This window comes from Cryptomeria japonica, chromosome 11 (assembly GCF_030272615.1).
Source record: "Cryptomeria japonica chromosome 11, Sugi_1.0, whole genome shotgun sequence".
Taxonomy (NCBI): domain Eukaryota; kingdom Viridiplantae; phylum Streptophyta; class Pinopsida; order Cupressales; family Cupressaceae; genus Cryptomeria; species Cryptomeria japonica.
Genome location: NC_081415.1, coordinates 608,336,370 through 608,353,075, shown reverse-complemented (window position 1 = coordinate 608,353,075; position 16,706 = coordinate 608,336,370).

The window sequence follows — 16,706 nt, the reverse complement described above, 5'->3', positions numbered from 1 at the left end:
TGTCTTTCTGATATACCTTGATTGGTTTAGGGTTTCTATACTCTTCTTGTTTTTCCTTCTCAACAAGGAATATATCCCATGCATTTTTAGTTTCCTCTGCAACCTCATTTACTCTTCCAACCATTAGTGCAATATGCCAATGTGTAGTAGAGAATATTGACTGGTTAGCCTTTGCAATTAGATCATCTATTTCTTTCAGAGAGTTAACGGGGTAGACAACAAGTAGTTTCTCAATCTTTATTTTCTTGTCAAGCTCTATAATAGCTTTCCTTCTAGCTTCAAGTCTCTTAAATAGTTCTACAGGTACTTCATCTACAATTTGCATCAAAAATTTCTTGTAGATATCCAAGTGTAGAATTACACTATTTTCAACTTTCTGCTTGTCATCAACTGATAATGTATCATATAGTTTATTAATGTTCTTAAGCCATCCTTCCTCTATTATTTCACCCAACAGTTTTTCAATTGGAGCAATATTTTGTTGAGTCCTTTTCTTTGGTGTCAACTTTTTCTTCTTAGGAGTAGACTTCTTGACTGGGGGGCTCACTGCCTGTTGTTTTTTCCTAGGTCTTCTAGGTGAAGGTGTGGATACCGGTGAAGGTTCCCTTTTCCTTAAAACTCTTTTAAATGTTGCAAGCATATCACTCTCTAAAGAAGTTGCTAGTGGTGAAAGGTGAGTTTCTGGTTGTTGTGCTTGTAACTCATCTTCAGTGATGCCAGTTTGTTTCAGTACATCTTCTTTTATAGCCTTAGCCTGGCTTGAACTTGGATTGAATTTGATTTTCCATGGTTTTAGCACTGTCAAATACCTCTTTCTTAGGTTCATTGGGTGCTTCTAGAAGGGCTTTTGCATATGTTTCAATGATGTGATCATCTATCTCATAACCCATTTTAGTAACCCAAATTATTCTTGGGATAATTGCTTCCATCCAAATTTCATCCTTCTTAATCACAAAACATATGTCATCCTTATATTTATCTACAATTTCTTGTGATAGTCTAACTCTAGCATTCATCTAGGCCTTCAATGCTAGAAAATACTCATTGATATTCTTTTCTTTGTTTTCACCCATATTGTTCAATAGGTCAGATAACTGTTTCCCTACCAGTATGTCAAATCCAAGGTTCTTGTTACCTATACCGGGTACCTGTTTGGTTATATGTAGCATTAGGAAAACAAGTAAGTTACCAAATCTGAATGTCCCTTTCTTATCCTTCTTGATTTTTCCCAGATTGTCAATCAATTCATCCTTTAACCATTCACATACATCAATTTTCACATTATCTTTAACCATATCATGAGCACTTTTTATGCATAAGCTGGAAACTGAGTTAAGTCTATTTGCATGAGTTGTTTTGTAACCTAGAATCATGCTAATGAATCTCACATTTATGTCAGTTACATCATTCACCCTTAAAGACCTTTTGTCAGATGTTGCACTTGTTAGGTTCATTACCAGGTCACTTGAGACCTTCTTTGTTTTGTCTGGTCTATTACCGGTGGAAGGTAACCCTGTTAGAGCTTTCACAACTTCCTTGGTAATTTTATGAACCAAAGCTAGCCAAAAGAAAGCGCCATGTACCCTGCTTAATACTATCCTAATAACTTCCTTAGGGAAATCCAGAATGCTGAGGATTTCAGTGAATCCTAGGGTTTCAATAATTTTGTGTTCAGGTTTCACATTACCTGAATCATCACATATGACAGTTTTGTACATGTTCTTGATTTCCTCATCACCTAATTCTTCTATGTGGCAATGGATGTATATTCTAAGGTCTTCTGCAAAAACAACTCCTTTGGGGATTTGGAAAAATGCACCAACATTATCATCCTTTTTAGCTATCTTTGGAACTAGCTGAAATATGGGCCTAGGGCATTTGATTACCTCGACTACAGTAGGGTTTTCTATGAATTCAGGTACAAAAGAGGATGCCATGATTATAAATACCTTTTTTTGCCTTTGGAAGGATTGATTGCTGAAATGCTTTGCCTCATTACTTGAAATGCCTTAGCTCTAGAAATTTTGCGCTCTTCGAATGTTTGAATGCTCAGTGAAGTGAAATGGAGCAAAAAACACTAATTTATAATGCCAATCTACCAACTACCACATTTAATGCTTGTCGGTTAAGTAATCACTTAACATATCTGCTAGTATAGAAGTAATTTCAACTTCTTACCATTAACCGAGGGAGTAATAGTACATTTCTCATTTGATTGCTAAACCCTCAAAAGAATTTTCTTCAATTAGATGAAGAGACTCCTGCCGGTGGAGTGCTACTTTGTTCTGCCAGTGGAGTGTTGCTTGATTCTACCGGTGGAGGAGTATTCCCAAACACCATTTAGGTTTGACTTTCTAATCCATTGTTTTGAGAATTCTTGCTTAACTTCTTCAACCTTTTCTTTTCCTTTCAAACTAGAACGTTTGTTGTCTGTCGGTGGTGCCTTTCTTCTGCAGATTTTTGCAATATGTCCAATCTTGTTACAAGCATAACAAGTCACATTATTTTTCTAAATATCCTTCCCATAACCTATGCCGGTTTGTGTTCTACATTGATTAGATAAGTGTCCAAATCTTCCACAAACATAACATCTTACATTCATTCTGCAATTTTCAGAGTTATGACCGATTTTTTTGCATTTTGAACATTGACCGGTGGGTGCATTGGTATTCCAATAATTTCTAGATCTACATTGATTTTCTCTATGACCATACTTGTTACAGTTAAAGCATTTGCCATTGAATTTATAAGCAGTAGATTGTCTGACCGGTTTGCTATGATCCTATGTGTTTGCAGTACCAGAGCTTTCTCCAACTTCAAAGCCAATTCCACAAGTGTCACCTTTAGGTTTTTTATTCTTCACCAAGTTACCAAGTTCTTCTGAGATTTTCTTGAATTTCTCTTTATGCTGATTTGCAGTATCTATTTCTCTTTCTAAGACTTCTTTTTGCATGATCAGTTCATTTGAGTCATTCTATGTGTGCATCAGATCTGTCTTCAAAAAATCATTTTCATAACTAAGTCTTGTGTTTTCATTTGCAACATCACTTAGTCTTCTAGTCAAATCTTCTTCATTCTTCTTTCTATCTTCAATTTCTATATAAAATCTCATAGTCATATCCTGCATCTCATTCTTTGTTGTCATGTTCTCTTGCTTTAGCTTATTTATGATATCATTAAGAGTTTCTTTTTCATCATTCTCATTTTGCATCTTTTCACAAAGTTCTCTTCTCTTGTTTCTTGAAATAGTAAGATTTTATTGAAGTACTTGAATAATATCCTAAGTTGCTTTTAGGTCATCTTTAAGTTTGATATTTTTCAATTTTTCTCTATCATAGTCTAAGAGAGCTGCTTCAAGTTGCTTCATCAAGTTTTCCATATCTACCGGTGTCAAGATCTTCCTCAAGCTGTCAGGCTTCTGAAAATAGAGGACCAGGCTCTGATACCAATTGTTAGGATTCCCACAGATGCTGAGAGGGGGGGGCTGAATCAGTATCTAACCAGTAATAAGATTTTCTTAACTTAAAATATGTAAAGCATATTAATACTGTGTACCGGTAAATAGAAAGTAATGCAATAAATAGAGATAAAAACAACCACATGAAAAACACACCATAACACAATATTTTAACGAGGAAACTCGGTGAGGGAAAAACCTCGATGGGATTTGTGACCCACAATATTCACTTACTGGCTAATAAGAGAATATTACTGCTACAAGAGGGGCCTGCACATGCAGGAAGGCCAAGTTCCTAGAGCTCACTACTCAAATACAAAATAGGAAGTCTCACTAACTTACAAAATGGACTATATAAATCCAATGTCTTGTACTGCTTCAAAATAGCATCTATAATGCCAGATCCAATACCGGTTTCTGCTCTGCTTCTTACATAAAACCTTAACCTATATTTCGCATAATAGGTCTACCTTATTTTGCCTAATTACATTCCTTCATCCTTACATAATTATTCTACAATGATCTCTCTTATATAAGAGTCATTTTACAACTTGCCAAGTCAGCTTACAATGATTTTTCAATAATAAATAAAATATATTAAAACAAAATTCCTATCGACCCCTGTGTTGGTATGCTTCCTTTCACTACTGGTGTTGGTGGTCTATATGTTGGTGTGGAATCTAACTTTTCTCGTGCCGATGGATTGCCTTGCTGGTAACATAGGATTGTAAGGTTTCCATCAATGAAAAAACCTTCAATCACCTACAATGTCTCATTGGAGTGTGCATTTGCCAACAAACACAAGATATTTAACAAGGAAACCTGGTGTGGGAAAAACCTCGGTGGGATTTGTGACCTACAATATTTACTCACTGGCCAATGAATAAATACTACTTATAATGAGGGGCCAGCACATGCAGGGAGGCCAACAGCCTAGAGCTCACTGCTCAATAAAGAGTCACACTGACTACAAAATGGATTATCAAATCCAATACAATATATTTCTCAAAACAACATCTTTCATGCCAAGTTTAGTACTGGTTTAAGCTCAGTCTATTACCAAAACCTAAGCTCTCAACTATATCACCTTATATAATAATATTGTGTCATCACATATATATCAAAATGACTTATAAGATATCATACATATATGAGTCTTTTACATTATATCATGTCAGCTTTACAAAAGATAATTTCTTTACAAAACAATTCATATAATCAAAACTTTATCCCATGTTGGCTGGAGTGCCGGTATGCTTTGTTGCCGATGTAATCTGAATGTCGATGAAGTGCCTGCCGGTGCCGATGTTTTCCAATGTATGAAGTTTGTGATGTCAGGCATGTAGAAACCAATTGTCGGTGACTTGCCAGTTGGTTGCCATCAATGTCAACATCAACTATTCTCATAAGAGTGTAGAATGCCAACAACCTTCTCCTTTGGCATTGATGGCAACACTCATGAGAAAAATCAAAACTGTTATCCAAAAACTAAAATCCAAAAAGATGTGCTTCCCCTAAGCAAATGATCTCCTCTATAAATGATCTCCTCTATACATGCACATGCATTTTTCTCTCCAATACTCCCCCTTTGACATCAATGACAAAGGATGTCATAAATAATCAAAAGAGTACAAAAATGCTACCTCAAGGTTTGTAACCATTTGGTTACAATTTGAAAGATGTTTGCCAAAATCATATTCAAAGTCTGCATAAATTTGTTGTTGTCATCTAAAGTTGCCTCTGTCTGTTGGATCATACCAGTGAGATAGTGCATCTGGTGCTCTGGTGATCATTCTCCTTGAACTGTTGCCTTAGATAATTCAACTCTCTGAGTAATCAGATTATCCAGCCTTGGACCAAGTTTATCTTTTAGTTCCTAGGTATTAGACCTTATTCTTGCCTTCTCTTTCTCATGTTTTTTCTAACTTTTCCTCAAAAACTGCAATTTCCTGTTCAAAAACTGATATAAGTCCGGATGAACTTATAAAATTATCCACAATGTTATCAATTTCTTTCTGTGTCTTCTTGATCTCCTTACCAATGTCCTTAGTCAAACAGTGAGGTTTACATGCTTCCCTATATAGCTTCTTATTATCCAAATTTGTAGAATTGAGTACCGGTAAAAGTGTATCCACATGATCGGTACATTTCTTTATGGTGTTTTCAAAAAATGTGTTTTTCTCTTTTTCAACTCTCTCCTTTATGATATCCTCATTCACCTTGTCTATAGTTATAACATTATCAGAAATGAATTTGGACAATGTGTCCAATTTCCTATAGAATCCTTAATGTGATCTATCGGACATTTAGGTGCAATCATCTTTAGAATAGGTAAAGTGTTGTCAATTGATTTAAAATCCAATGCATTGCAATCAGTTATCCTTTTAATAGAATCCAAAAGTACCTTTGTGATATTGGTAGGATTTAATTCACTTGTAGATTTACTTGGTTCAGTTGTAGATTTCATCTCAATAGATGTCTGACCAATCACCTTCAGTATCTCCTCTTTATTTCCATCAGATGTATCCATTTTGCTTTTATTTTCCTCTAGTGGATCTGTCTGTGTTTGTACTTCAACCTTTAATGGTTTCTCAGATTGTTTTAGTATCTCTATAACTGTCGGTTTCTCAAATTCTGGTGGCCCTATGCCAGTACCTTTGTCTTGTGTAGTTTTTTCAGTCTTTGTTAGTTGCTCTATTTGAGTCGATATCTCAGTTTCTTGAGAGTCAACAATTTGTGTTGGTTTTTTTGAAATCTTACTATTATCAACATTATTTGTCTTGACCTCTAAAGTTTCCTTGTCCATAATAATGTTTACCTCCTGAGGATCCACATTCATTGTAAAGAGTATCTTAGACTTAGGGTTAGTATTATCATGTGTTATACCTTCAATATCAATAACCGGTGCATCTTCTGTGTGTACCGGTGGTGTATAAAAAGGTGGAGGTGGAAGATTATCTATAACATTTATGTTTGGAATACCACCAACTTTGCCTTTACCCTTGTCCTTGTCTTTCTGATATACTTTGAATGTCTTTTTAGGTCAGCTCCTTTCCTCTTGCTTTTTCGTCTCTACAAATAATATATCCCATTTATCTGCAATATCTTTTACCCTTCCAGCCATCAAGCTTACTTGTCAGTGTCCAATAACAAATACAGACTGGTTAGCTTTAGAAATAAGTTCATCTATTTCTTCTTTGGAGTTTACCGGATGAACAACCAAGAGTGCTTCAACCTTCAACATTTTGTAAAATTCCATTACAGATAGCCTTTTTGTTTCCAATCTCATGTATAGATCATTTGGTAACTCATCAATTACTTTTATCAACACTTTCTTGTATATATCCAAGTGTAGAAGAATGCTTTCCTCAATGGTGTTTCAATCCGTATCATTTGAAGTGTTATACCATTAGCTTACATTAGACAAATTACCTTCCTCTGTTATCTCATTTAGTAAATCATCTATGTGGGGGTAACCGGTGTCTATTTTTTCTTAGAAGTAAGCTTCTTCTTTGGTTCCCTAACTGCTTGTTGTTTCTTCCTTAGTGTTCTATTTTTCTTAGGTGAAGGAGAGGGTACTGGTGAGGGTTTTCTCTTCCTTTCTACTCTTTTAAACTCACCAGCCTTACCACTGTCAATATTGGAGGATGTTACAACTGGTGAAACATGTGCTTCAGGTTGTAGTTCTTCAAGTTCACTAGGAGATATACCACTAATGTTCATGACATTTTCTTTGATCTCCTTTACCTTCTTGGAGGCATCTCTGATAAATTTTTCTCATCTCTTTGTCCTTTTCTACATAAATACATTACGCTCTATAGTTTTTGTACTTCCAAAGAATTTCTAAAATGGTTCCCTTGGTGCATTAAGTAGAGCTTTAACATATGTTTCCAGAACAGATAGGTCCACCTCATATCCCATCTCTGTAACCCAAATAGTTCTAGGGCTTACTGCTTCCATCCAAGTTTCATCTCTCTTAATCACAAAATAGATTTCCTTGTCATATTTGTCGATTATGTTCTGTGGTATTCTCTCTCTTGCTCTCATCTTAGATTGGAATGTCTTGAAATATTCTAAAATGTTCTTAACACTATCAGTGCCGATACCAATGAAAGCATCTTGTATCTATTTTCCTACTAGGATCTCATAACCAAAATCCTTGTGACCTATGTCAGGTATCTCCTTGGCAAAGTATAACATTAGGCATACTAGAAGATAACCAAAATGGAAAGTACCTTTCTTGTCTCCCTTAATCTTCTTTAGGTTGTCAATTAATTCATCCTTAGGACATTCACACACATCAATCTTAGCATTATTGTTTACCATCTCATATGCCGTATGAATACATGATAGACTAGAAACATAATTTAGTCTATTCTTAACATCATTTATATCCTTAACATCATCCACTCTAAGTGACTTGTTATCAGATGTTGCTTTGGTTAAATCCATAACTCCCCTGTTAGGTATCTTCTTGGTTTTATCAAGCCTACTACAAGTGATTGCCTTAATTGTATCCTTGGTTATCTTGCAAACTGACTCTAACCACATGAATTGTTGATGGACTCTTCTTAATACAAGTCTAACAACTTCCTTAGGAAATTCGAGAATATTCAGAATCTCTACAAAACCTAAATTTTCCACAACCTTATGTTTAGGTTTAATCACTCCATTTTCATTGAAAATAACTTCATTGAATATCTTCTTCAAATCCTTAGTCCCTAAGTTTTCTATGTTGCAATGTATATAAATTCTAGGGTCTTCTACAAATGCTACACCTTTTGGTATTTTCAAAAAAGCTCTTACAAAATCATCTTGTTTTGCAATCTCGAGGATAATCTTGTATACAAGTCTAGGGTGTTTGACATTTTCCACAATGGTAGGGTTCAAAATAAACTCTGGAATAGAAGATGAGGAAGTCATTTTAAAGATAAATACCTCTAAAATGAAATTCTAAATGCTTGAAAATCACTTTGCAGCTTCACCTTAGAATGCCTTGTTCAATTTCACACTCTCTGATCATTTGAATGCTCGGTGAGTTTGAAATGAGGGTTTCCCAGTGCTTTATAGGCAAAAAGGTTCTTTAAAACTACATTAAATGCTCATTGGTTAAGTGAAAACTTAGCACATCCGTCGGTAAAGAAGAAATGTATCTTCTCACCATCAACCGAGTGTAGAATGCATGATCTTCAGCTTGTTGCAATACCCCCTAAGGATTATTCCTCAGTTAGATGAAGGATCTCCTACTTTTGGAGGATTACTCTTTTATATCGGTGCAGAGATAGTTTCATTAGTTCTCTTATCACTCTTCTTGATCCATTGTTTTAAAAATTTGTGTTTTACTTCATCTACCTTTTCTTTGCCCTTCAAACTAGATCCTTTGTTGTTTGCTAGTGCATTTTTGCCTCTACAGAATTTAGCAATATGTCCAATCTTGTTACATGCATACCAAGTTACATTATTCCTCTGAATAACCTTTCCATATCCTTGACCGGATTATGATCTGCATTGATTAGATAAATGCACAAATGTTCCACAAACATAACATTTCAAATTCATTATACAATTTTCTGAATTATGACCAACTTTGTTGCATTTGGAACATTGACCGGTGGGTGAGTTTGTATTTTGATTATTTCTGAATCTACACTGATTTGCTTTGTGACCATATTTCTTGCAATTGAAACATTTCCCATTAAATTTATAGGCATTAGGTTGTCTTATCGGTTTGTTCTGATCTTGAGTGTTTGCAGTACCGAGACTTTCTCCATGTTCAAATCCAAGTCCATTAGTATCTCCATCTGGTTTTTGCCTTTTAAGCATGTAATCAAGTTCTTCTAAACTTTTCTTGAATTTGTCTTTGTGTTTGTTTGCAGTAGCCAACTCATTTTCCAAAATTCCAACTTGTCTCACAAGCTCGGCTTTATCATGTTGCATGTGAATCAAATTTGTCTTTAGCATATCATTTTCATGACCAAGGCTCAAATTTTCATTTCCAGCATCATTAAGTCTCCTAGTTAGGTCTTCTTCATTCTTCTTCCTATCTTCAATATCCTTACATAAACTCATACTCATATCTTGCATTTCATTCTTCATATTGTTGTTCTCTTGTCTCAACTTATTTGCAATGTCTCTAAGAGTCTCCTTTTCATCATCATCATTCTACATCTTCTCATGAAGTTCTTTTATTTTATTTTGTGCTATAATAAAGTTCTCCTGAAGTCCTTTAATGAATTCCTGTGAAATGTTCAGATCATCTTCAAGTTTGATATTCTTCAATTTTTTTGTATCAAAATCTTCAAGAGCTCCTTCCAACTATTTTCTTAATTTCTCCATCTGTACCAGTGTCAGAATCTTCCTCAAGTTGTTAGTCTTTTAAAAATAGAGGACCACGGTCTGATACCAATTGTTAGATTCAATGATAGTCTCAAAGACACTGAGAGGGGGGGTGAATCAGTGTCTAACTAGTTAGTAGAATAATCAAACTTATTTATAACTTTGTATCCCAAAATAGTTTACCGCTAATAAGAATTAATGCAATAAACAAAAATAATAGAGACAACATAAAAACACACCTTAACACAAGATATTTAACAAGGAAACCCAGTGTGGGAAAAACCTCAGTGGGATTTGTGACCCACAATATTTACTCACTAGCCAATGAATAAATACTACTTACCATGAGGGGCCTGCGCATGCAAGGAGGCCAATAGCCTAGAGCTCACTGCTCAATAAAGAGTCACACTGACTACAAAATGGATTATCAAATCCAATACAATATACTGCTCAAAACAACATCTTTCATGCTAGGTTCAGTACCGGTTTAAGCTCATTCTATTACCAAAACCTTCACTATCAACTATATCACCTTAAACAAATAATATTGTGTCATCACATATATATCAAAATGACTAATAAGATCTCATACATATATGAGTCTTTTAAATTATAACATGACGGCTTTACAAAAGATAATTTCTTTACAAAACAATTCATATAAACAAAACTTTATCCCATGTCGACTGGAGTGCTGGTATACTTTATTGCCAATGTAATCTGAATGCCGGTGAAGTGCCTGTCGGTGTCAGTGTTTGTCGGTGTACAAAGTTTGTGATGCCAGGCATGCAGAAACCAATTTCCGGTGACTTGCCAGTTGGTTGCCATCAATGAAAATATCAACTATTCTCGTAAGAGTGTAGAATGCCAACAATCTCCCCCTTTGGCATTGATGTCAACACTCATGAGAAAAATCAAAACTGTTATCCAAAAACTAAAATCCAAAAAGATGTGCTCCCCCTAAGCCAATGATCTCCTCTGTAAATGATCTCCTCTATACATGCACATGCATTTTTCTCTCCACTACTCCCCCTTTGACATCAATGACAAAGGATGTCATAGATAATCAAAAGAGTACAAAAATGGCACCGGTATGCAAGAAATAATGCAATAAACAAAATCAAGAACATCCACATGAAAAGCACACCATAACACAAGATTTTAATGAGGAAACCCAGTGTGGGAAAAAACTCGGTGGGATTTGTGACCCACAATATTCACTCTCTGGCCAATAATAGAATATTACTTACAATAGGGGCTTGCACATGTAGGAAGGCCAACTTCCTAGAGCTCACTGCTCAATGGGAAGTCTCACTGACTTACAATGAGGATTATACAAATCCAATATCTTGTACTGCTTTACAATAGCATCTTCAATGCCAGATTCAGTACCGGTTCCTGCTCTATTCTTTACATATACCCCTTAACCTATATTTCAAATAATAGGTCTGCTTAATATGTTTCCTTTATTCTTCCTACTCATATATCAAATGTCTACAATGATCTCTTTTATATATAAGAGTCATTTTACAATTTACCAACTCGACTTACAAAGTTTTACAATAATAAACAAAATATAATATGACAAAATCATGTTAGCCTCTGTGCCGGTATACTTCTTTTCTTCTGTGTCGGTGCTAGTGTCCTAAGTGCCGGTGTAGAGTGTGATTTGTTGATGCTAGTATAATGCCTTTGCCGGTGCCACAGGATTGCAAGGTTGCCATCAATGACAAAACCTTCAATCACATACAATGTCTCATTGGAGTGTGCATATGCCAACAATCTCCCCCTTTGGCATTGATGGCAACACTCATGAGAAATTTTAAAATATTTATCCAAAAATGTGAAGTCCAAAAATGTGTGAGCTCCCCCTGAGCATATGATTCCTATGATTTGAATTTTCTCATCCCACTACTCCCGCTTTGGCATCAATGACAAAGGTTGTCAAGATGTTAGTAGAGTTTGTAGTTTCAACCTTGTAACTGGGTGGTTACAATTTGAAAAATTTCTCCCAAAATCAATTTTATACTATCCATAAACTTTTTGCTATCCTTTATTGTTGTCTCTGTTCTCTTCACTGTACTAGTGAGATGCTGCAAATGCTCTGTCGATATTTTCTTTCCTTGTATTAGTGCCTTAGATATGTCCTTCCATAGTGATGCTAGATAGTCCAATCTTGGACTTAGTTTTGATCTCAAATGCTTTGCCTTATTCACTATTCTTTCTTTCTCTCTTCCCAATTTAAGTAGTTCTTCCTCAAAATTTGTTATCTTCTCTTCAAAAACTGATAGTGTATCTAGTGAGTTAACAACATTATCTGCAAGTTTATTGATCTCATTATGTACCTTGCTCATCTTCTCGTCTATATCTATAGTCAAAAAGTTTGTTTTACAGGTATCTTTGTACAGAGTTTTGTACTCTTTCAACAAATTACATAATTTCGGTAGAAGTGTGTCAAAGTCTATGTTACACTTCTTTAATTGCTCATCAAAGAATTTCTATTTTTCAATTTCTACCTTATGCTTTAATGACTCTTCCTTTATTTTCTCAATGTTTTTTGTGATATATTTACATAGTGTATCAAGTTGTCCTAAAGAATATTTATTGTCTATATTACAGTTAGGAGCAATTACCTTCAAAATTGGTATGGTATCATCAATTGCCTTGTAAGCTTGTGAGCTGTAGTCGGTTATTTTCTTGATTGAATCTAATAGTACCTCAGTCACATTAGTTGATTTGTATCCTGATGATGAACAAACAATTTGAGTATCGGTGGAAGTAACCAGGCTTGTATTGACCTCTGGTAGGTCTATTTGTGTCTGCATTTCTTTAAGCAATGGTTTTTCTACTTCACTAGTTGCCGGTGGCACTATTTCCTTATGTACCTATTCTGGTTGCTGTTGTTGTTGTTGTTGTTCCAGAGCCTTTTTCTCTATTTGTTTCTTTGTATGTTTCATTGTCTCAATCTGTGTCTGAGTCTCTACCTTTTTCTCTTTATCTTTTGCCGGTTTCTTCTGTGTGTTATCAGTTTCCTCAGCTACCAGAGGCTCACTAGCCATTTCAATCTTATCTATTGTATCTTTGTCTACCACTATGTTGATCTTTTGAGTATCAACATCCACAGTATATAAGACTTCAGGATTAGGATTATTATCCTCTACATCCATACTCTCAGCTACCGGTTGATCATCTGTAGCTGTTGTTTTTACTAGTGGAGTAATCAAAGGAGGTGGGGGTAAGTTGTCTCTAACCTTGATACTAGGTGGTCCACCAACTTTACCTTTACCCTTGTCTCTATCTTTCTGATAAACTTTTATGGGTTTGGGGTTCCTGTACTCTTCCTATTTTTCTTTTTCAACTAGGAATATATCCCATCCATTTTCTGTCTCCTCAGTCACCTCATTAATTCTTCCAACCATTAAAGAAACGTGCCCATGTGCAGTAGAAAATATTGTCCGGTTGGCTTGAGCAATTAGGTCATCAATTTCTTTGGGTGAGTTTACCAGATATACAACAAGTAGTTTTTCGATTTTTATTTTCTTGTCCAATTCTATTATTGCTTGTCTTCTTGCTTCTAGTCTTTTAAATAGTTCATCTAGAATTTCATTAACTACTTCCATCAAAAACTTCTTATACATATCCATATGTAATATAACACTATTTTCAACTTGTTCTTTTTCATCAACTGTTAAGGTGTCATATATTTTCTCTATGTTCTTCAATTTACCTTCCTCTGTCATTTCATTCAATAGTATATCAAGAGGGGCCAAGTCTTTGTTTGTCCTCTTCTTCTTTTTGGGTGTCAGTTTCTTCTTCTTTTGTGTAGCCTTTCTTACCGGAGATCTCACTGCTTGTTGCTTTTGTCTTGTCCTCCTCGGTGAGGGTGTGCTTGTCGGTGAGGGATCTCTTTTTCTTACAACTCTTTTGAAAGTTGTAGGCATGTCACTCCCAGAAGAAGTACCTACCGATGATAGGTGAGTTTCAAGTTGTGGAGTTGCTAACTCATCCTTTGTTATACTGTTTTTCTTCAATACATCTTCTTTGATAGCTTTTGCTTGTCTGGAACCTTTCCTTACAACTACCTCAACCTTTTTCATTCTTTTCTTTGATTGTATTTGGCTTTCAATAATTTCTGCACTACCAAATATTTCTTCCTTAGGTTCTCTGGGGGATTCTAGAAGTGCTTTAGCATATGTTTCTATTATATGATCATCTGTTTCATAGCCCATCTCGGTTACCCAAACTATCCTATGGATGATTGCTTCCATCCAGATTTCATCCTTCTTGATTACAAAGCATATTTCATCTTTGTATTTGTCAACAATCTTTTGTGATAACCTGATTCTTTTCTTCATTTTGGCCTTTAATGCTTGAAAGAAGCCATGAATATTGTTTTCCTTGTCTTCTCCCATGTTATTGAATAGTTCTATTAGTTGTTTGCCTACCGATATATCATATCCAAGTTCTTTGTAGCCTATACCGGGAACCTATTTTTTTATATGTAGCATCAGACAAACTAACAAATTTCCAAACCTGAAAGTTCCTTTCTTGTCTTTCTTAGTCTTTCCAAGTTTGTCAATTAATTCATCTTTTAACCATTCACATATATCAATTTTTGCATTATTTGTGACCATATCATAAGCACTCTTAATGCATAAACTTGAAACTAAATTGAGTCTATTTGCATGAGTAGCTTTATATCCTAATATCATGCTGATGAATCTCACATTAATGTCTATTACATCATTAACTCTTAGGGACCTCTTGTCGAATGTTGCACCAGTTAGGTTTGTAACTAGGTCATTGGAAACCTTCTTGGTTTTATCTGGCCATTTACCGGTGGTCGGTAACCCTATGACAGCTTTCACAACTTCCTTAGTGATTTTGAGGACTACATCTAACTAGAAAAATTCACCATGTAGCCTGCTTAAGACTATCCTAATCACATCCTTGGGAAATTCAGGAATGCTAAGGATCTTTGTAAATCCTAGGGTCTTAATGATCTTGTGTTCATCTTTTACATTGCTAGTTTTATCACATATCATAGTTTTAAACATGGTTTTAATCTCTTCATCTCCTAGTTCTTCAATGTTGCAGTGGATGTACATTTTGGGGTCTTCAGCATAAACAACTCCCTTAGGAATTTGAGAAAAAGCACCTAAGGTATCAACTTTCTTTGCTATCTTGGGAACTAACTGAAATATGGGCCTAGGTCTTTTTATCACTTCAACTATAGTAGGGTTTTCTATATATTCAATTGCAGAGGTGGATGCCATGATTAAATACCTTTTACTGCCTTTAGGATGGATGATTTCTTGGAGTGTTCTTGCTTCTTTCTCGAAATGCCTTGGCTCGGAATCTTCACGCTCATCAAAAATTTGAAATCTCGGTGAAATGAAATGGAGCCAAAACCTTAATTTTATAGCATCTATTCACCATCTAGCATATTAATTGCATGTCGATTAAGTATTCACTTAACATTGTTTGCCAGTAATAAGTAATTTCCAACTTCTTATCTCTAACTAAGGGAATAATAGCACATGTGTCATTAAATTGCAAAACCCTCAAGGAAACTTTCTTGAATTAGATAAAGAACTTCCTGCTGGTGGAGCACTGCTCTGTCCTTCCGGTGAAGCATCACTTTGTCCTGCGGGTGAAGCATTGGTTTGTTCTACTAGTAGAGGAGTATTCCCAATATTTAGATCAGCTTTTGTAATCCATTGTTTTGAGAATTCTTTCTTAACCTCTTCAACTTTTTCTTTACCTTTCAAGCAAGAACTTTTGTTGTCTACAGGTGTTCCTTTACTTCTATAGAATTTAGCATTATGCCCAATCTTGTTACATGCATAACAAGGTACATTATTCTTCTGAATAGCTTTCCCATAACCTATGCTGGTTTGTGTTCTGCATTGATTAGATAAATGTCCAAATCTTCTACAAACATAACATCTCACATTCATTCTATAGTTTTCAGAGTTGTGACCTACTTTGTTGCATTTAGAACATTGACCAGTGGGTGTGTTGATATTCTGATAATTTCTAGATCTACATTCATTTTCTCTATGACCATACTTATTATAGTTAAAGCATTTTCCATTGAATTTGTAAGCATTAGGTTGTCTTACTAGTTTACTACGATCTTGAGTATTTGCAGTACCAAAGCTTTCACCAACTTCAAAGCCAATTCCAGAAGTGTCACCTTTAGGTTTTTGATTTTTCAGCAAGGTGCCAAGTTCCTCTGAGCTTTTCTTGAATTTTTCTTTGTGTTGATTTGCAGTTTCTAGTTCTCTTTCTAAGACTTCTTTTTGTCTCTTTAATTCATTTGAGTCATTCTGAGTATGCATCAGATTTGTCTTCAACATGTCATTTTCATACCTAAGTCTTGTGTTCTCATTTGTTGCATCACTTATTCTTTTGGTCAATTCTTCTTCATTCTTCTTCCTATCCTCAATCTCTTTGCAAAATCTCATAGTCATATCCTACATCTCATTCTTTGGTGTCATGTTCTCTTGTTTCAACTTTCTTATCATATCATTAAGTGATTCCTTTTCATCATTCTCATTTTGCAATTTTTCACAAAGTTCTCTTCACTTATTTCTTGCAACAGTAAAATTTTCTTGAAGTGCCTAAATGATATCCTGAGCTGCCCTTAAATCATCTTCTAGTTTGATATTTTTCAATTTCTCTGCATCATAGTCTGTAAGAGCTCCTTCCAATTGCTTCATCAGATTTTCCATCTTTACCAGTGTCAAGATCTTCCTCAAGCTGTTAGGCTTCTGAAAATAGAGGACCAAGCTCTGATACCAATTGTTAAGAATCCCACAGATACTAAGAGGAGGGGTGAATCAGTATGTAACTGGTATATAGAATTTCTTAACTTAAAACCTGCAGAACATAATATAACAGTGTACCG